The sequence below is a fragment of the Mirounga angustirostris genome, unplaced genomic scaffold, assembly GCF_029215605.1.
Source record: "Mirounga angustirostris isolate CCGP_5_RB_7025 unplaced genomic scaffold, mMirAng1.0.hap1 SCAF_6, whole genome shotgun sequence".
Taxonomy (NCBI): domain Eukaryota; kingdom Metazoa; phylum Chordata; class Mammalia; order Carnivora; family Phocidae; genus Mirounga; species Mirounga angustirostris.
The window spans coordinates 57,893,012-57,898,636 of record NW_026991714.1 but is presented as its reverse complement, the minus strand read 5'-3'; the positions used below and the strand labels follow the sequence as shown (position 1 = coordinate 57,898,636).

The 5,625-nt window shown below is 43.3% G+C and overlaps 1 long non-coding RNA gene across 1 annotated transcript; it reads right to left on the bottom strand.

Annotated features, from left to right (window-relative positions):
- Positions 1 to 891: 891 nt before the first annotated feature.
- On the bottom strand, positions 892 to 5,407 carry LOC123846267 (uncharacterized). The gene is made up of 3 exons (XR_006791239.3): positions 4,945 to 5,407; positions 4,765 to 4,814; positions 892 to 3,529 (listed from the first exon to the last, which is right to left on the bottom strand). It is a non-coding gene; the product is annotated as an uncharacterized LOC123846267 (long non-coding RNA).
- Between the last annotated feature and the right edge of the window lie 218 nt (positions 5,408 to 5,625).

The window sequence follows — 5,625 nt, the reverse complement described above, 5'->3', positions numbered from 1 at the left end:
AGGTCCCTAATTGATGTATGAGTGACTGAGGCCCCAAGTACCAACACGGCTGCTCTTTGAAAAGCTGCCTGCTCAGCACGTCCCTGAGGCAGGAGTGTTTTTGGTCCCCTAGTTCCCCTGTGACAGTGTAAGAGGCCATTAAGATATTAATATATTAGCATCTCTGCAAGATGCTATTTTGGTAAGTTTTAAAAAGTGGCCATTTCTCATTCCGTTAGAAGTTTAGGCTACGGCAGCCTCCAGCTGCCCAGCAGGCCTGGCCCAGGCTCTGCCCTGGTCACCAAAGCCGTCGGTCATGCAGCCGGAGCTCAGCAAGCAGAATTAGGTCCATGAACCTGTCTCTGGTCTTGCCCTTTCTGCCCCCCTTCCCCCAGCCTGGAGCGGACGGGAAACTTGGCCCAGGTCAGAGGGCAGAAAGAAGCTGATAACCTTCTTCTTTTCTAATCCATCTTGCTCGGGGGATTGGGTCCTCTGTACAGCGACAGCATAAATGTTAGCTGAGTTTTGGGTGATTGTGTCTCATCAGCCTGGACCCTGCCTTGATTTTTGAACAGGTGACACGATGCCTGGCTCTGCATAGAGGGTCTCCGTTTGCGTGGTGTCAGCCGTGCAACCAGAGCGATATGCTTTCTGGAGGTTTCTCCAGATAGTCTAATTTCTGATTGGGAGAACAACCCTTGGTTGCTTAAGTCATTTTAATGAATGGCAGAGTCTCTGATGTACCAGACAAACTTTAGAGCCTTTAATACCCCTTCCTTGCCCAGGCACCCTCTTCACCCAGCTCATTATAAAACAACAGTGATGGCACTTCAGAGATTTAGGCCTGTCACACTGAATTTAAGAGAAACCTAAATCCCACTGGAATAGGGGCGCCTGGGTGGCTCAGTCATTTGAGGGTCTGACTCTTGGTTTCTGCTCAGGTTGTGATCTCAGGGTCGTGAGACTGAGCCCCACGTCGGGCCCTAAGCTCAGCGAAGAGTCTGCTGGAGATTCTCTCCCTCTCCCTCTGCCCCTTCCCCCTGCATTCTCTCTCTCTCAAATAAATACATAACTCTTTAAAAAAATCCCATTGGAATAAAGAGTTAATACAATTCTTTTAGCAAAGCCTGGTCTGTGGAGGTGTCTCCCCTTGTGGGGCCTTTGTTTGGTCTGCGTGACCTCACCAGCCCTCGCTGCTCCAGGTAAGTCAGAGCCTTGTCACCAAACACCTCAGCCCACCGTACCTAGGCCAGGTGCTTCCAGGTGCTTCCTGACACTCAGTGGGCACCTCCTAGGGCTGGGAAGAAGGACGTAATAGGAGGAGAGTGAAAAATCTATGGTTAAGGTTAATTAATTGAATTTAAATAAAAAAAGAACAAAATGGGTAAATAAACATGGTATAATTTAAATAATGCAATATTATACGTAATAATGATTGATCACTTGCTACACAAAATAGAATGGAGGAAGTTTAAAAACATAATATTATAAACAATATTGCAAATGTAGTACCACAAACATAAGAGACAAGATACAAAAATTACATACTGTTTGATTTAAATTTCATAAATTTTTAAAACTTACATACCATTCTATAATATTAGAAAACAGAGTAATGGTTATTTTTGGAACTGAGTAGAGACAGGAAGGTGAATAAAAAGGGATTCTCTTGTGATTCCTCTTCAGTTACATTTCTTGACCTATATATTGGTTTTACATGTATGTTCAGTTTGTGAAAACTTATTTATCTGCACAGTAAGATTTGTAAACTTTTTTCTATATATTGAACATCAATAAAAAGTTAAAATATAGGGCGCCTGGGTGGCTCAGTTGGTTAAGCGACTGCCTTTGGCTCAGGTCATGATCCTGGAGTCCCGGGATCGAGTCCCGCATCGGGCTCCCTGCTCAGCAGGGAGTCTGCTTCTCCCTCTCCCGCTCCCCCCTCTTGTGCTCTTTCTCTCTCTCACTCTCTCTCTCAAATAAATAAATAAAATCTTTAAAAAAAAAAAAAGTTAAAATATAAAGCAACCATTAACAACTGGGAAAATATTTGCCTTTCCTAATATAGTGGGTATTTTCCTTAATATATAAAATCTATCTATGAATATGTAAGAAAAAACCCACCATCATCATCTTTTTGTTATGAGCATGACGAGTAGAGTTCATAAAGAAGGAAATAAAAATGTCACATAAATACTGGAAAGAAAAAACCCTCAATAAAAGATATTTGAAGCCTAGTAGGTATTTGCCACTTTCCCCCAAGACTGGAATAGATTTGGATGAATATCAGCAAGTTAAAATATCACAATTTTGGAGAATATAAATTCGGTTTTATAAACTGCATGTCAAAGTTGGAGAAGAGCAACTGAAGCATTCCACTGATAACTTGTTTCAACCTCTCCCTTTTATTTTCTTTACCCTTTCCCACCTCACTGAACCCCTTGGTGGCTCCTGGACAGGTTGATAGAGCGAACACGGGCCTCGTGGAACAGAGGTCTGGGTGGGGATACACGGTGCCGAAAAAAGCCTAAGGGAAGAGTTTCTGTTGCCTGGAGATAGCAGATCTTTTCTATCCTTGTTATAGAGACATCTCTGTCTGCCCAGCACCCCAAACTTCTGGGACAAGAATCCCACACCCCCCTTCCCACACTCTTGGGGGAACTGTCTGCCTTCCTCCCACCCTGTAGGTCTTTAGTGGGGGGCCACCATGCTCACATTCCATCCTGCTGTGTTGGTTGGTTTGGGGGTTTCTGACACTCACTACTGGTGTCCCATTAACTACAGGAAGAACAAGCAGCCGAACATGTCAAACACACAGAAGGCTCATTAAGTCCAAGTTTCACTATGTTACAGGCTATGTTAGGCCTGTGGAAATGCACCAAAAATGCCTTCAAAATGGAGGAAATGGAGCTGAAACTTGACATTTATTGTGAACAAAATGGAATTGGAAACACCTATTAAGGCAAATGGTTAAAAGCTGTGGCAAGTAGACAGCTTTGTTAGCACACGTGACTAGTCTAGCCTAGAAAAGGGACTGAGATGATCCCTTTAGGTAAAGATTTTCCCATTGGAGGATCCAACATACTGGCTAGATTCCGTGCTAAGCACAAGTCACGGTCTAGTTGGACAAACATCTCTCTCTGATTGACTCGTGGAGACTATCCCCATGCTTGGCTGGGTCCTAGTGGGGACACGCTCATTGTCCCACTGCTCAGCTTGTCTGCCTGGTAATACCACACACATCTTGGTTCTTAGGCTGCTGTTAGGGTCTTGGATCATGAGTACCAAAGTATACAGAAGGGGCTGCAAGGGAAACCCCTGTTCCCATTAGCAGAAGCGAACCCAGATCCTCGTCGGTTGGCAATGGAGGGAGAATGTTCTGTGAGGCGGGGCAATTAGATTTTGCAGCTTTTAGATTCCCGATGAATCTTTCAAATCACCACAGCCTCTGTTGCACTGGGCTCTGGGGCTGGCCCCGGTGTGGACACGTGACCATTCCGCAGTGATACTCAAACCAAGCTGTAACGTCTTTTTTTCTGAAGGCTCAGTGCTTATAGAGGGAAACGAAACATGACAGGTTACATACATCTAGAAAACTTGGTAGAATTCAATCACCTTCCATTTATTGGAGTCTATTTTAAAGATTTTTTATTTGTATTGAGATGTAACATTCAGTAAGTAAACAAATATTAAGTGTATGGCTTGATGAATGTTTACAGATGTATCTACTTATAAAACCCCCAACAAGATCAAGATAGAGAACATTTCCAGCATCCCAGAAAGCTCACCCCCAAGATAAACACTCTTGTGACCACTTTCAGTGTGTATATTAGTTTAACCTGTTCTTGACCTTCATCTAAGTGGAATGCAAAGGGAGGGACCCTTTTGAGTCTGAACACTGTGTCTTTAGTGCCCTGTCTAGCTCCCACCTAACCCTCCATCCTGGAAGATTATCTTTTCATTCATTAGTTGAAATACCCTCAGTAGATAATTAAATTCTTTGATATCCAAACCAAGACATGCCCAGAAGAAAGCAAGCATTTTTCTTCTGTGGCTTCCCACCTTCTCTCTGGATCACTAGCAGAGAGAGTGTCTATCTTCTTTTCGAAGATGCTTACTCTCTCCGTCCCCCCGAATCACAACCACATCCCAACGCAGCATAGTAAATTCAACCCTTGCACATTTCTGGTTGTTGCAAGATTGTTTTGTTACAAGGGTTTTAGAATGCATTTTTGTAGTCCATTCTCTTTTCAGATGAGAAAACATTGGTTTAGCATCGCCCGTGAATGGAATCGATTACAGTATGTGATAGGATTTGAAAGCCAAAGAAAAAGGACCCCCAAAGTATGTATCTTCTGGAGCCTGACCTACTCCAGTTTTTTTTTTTTTTCTAATTTGTGTTTCTTTTGGGTTAAGACAAAACCTCTCTTTTATTATGTAAATATTATCTGTGGTGAATATCTAAGTCAATTTTCTGTTGCTTACAATGCTGTAGGCAATAGAAATTACCTATTATTTAGCTAGTAATTAAATGAGTTCCTGAGAGGACATCAGGTTGAGGGGAAGAGATTATTGATGACTGCATAAAACTTGGCAGGTGTTTGGCAGCCAAGAGACATAAGAGAGCACAGAGTGAGGAGAGAATCACAGGTATGGAAGGTGTGGTGTAGCAATCATTCTCGCCTCTGTTTCCCCTCTTTCTGAAGTTGGTGGTGATGGCAGAGAGGACCCGGGCCACGATTTGAGGATGGAAGAACAAGCTGGAAGGATTCTGAGTTCACCAACCTCTTTGAACCCTCATACCGGTCCCAGAACCTCTTTCTTCTGGGCTTTGTCTACATAAGAAAAAAAAAAATCTATCTTGTTTAAGTCAGTTATTTTTGGTTTTGTGTTATTTGCAGCAGCAAAATCTATTCCTAATTTTTACAATGGCTTGTTATTTAAAAAAATTTTAAAGATACTTACTTTATGTGCTCTTCCTGATTGTTGTATTGTTACCTTGGGTTCCTGGGGACGAATTCTCTAGCTTATTGAGTCTGCTGACTTGTGTTTATGATAAAATTCTTACATGTGTATTTGTGCTTTTGATTGGTTTGAGTTGTGAGAGTGTTTTTTCAAAAAGGTTGACATTTGCTCCTATTTTCTACATCTGGCTCATCCCCAGTTGTTCTGGTTACTATTGCGGCATAACTAACCACCTCTAGCCTAGTGGCATCGAGACAAGCACCATTTATAACGCTTATGGCTTCTGTTGGACAGGAATTCAAAATGCGCAGAACAGAGATGGCTGGTCTCTGCTCCGCAATATCTGGGACCTCAGCTGAGAAGAACCAAAGGCTGGGTGCTGAATCATCTGAAGACTTGTTAATCATGTGTCTGGTGGTTGCTCTGGCTGTCAGCTGGGACCTCAGCTGGAACTGTTGGCTAGAATGCCTGCATATGGCCTCTGCAAATAGCTGCTTAGGCTCACGGCATGGTGGCTGAACATCACTGAACATCCTGAAGAGAACCAGGAAAAAGCTGGCTAAAAGAGTGGTGGTTATAGGGCGCCTGGGTGGCTCAGTCGTTAAGCATCTGCCTTCGGCTCAGGTCATGATCCCAGGGTCCTGGGATCAAGCCCCGCATCGGGATCCTTGCTCAGCGGGA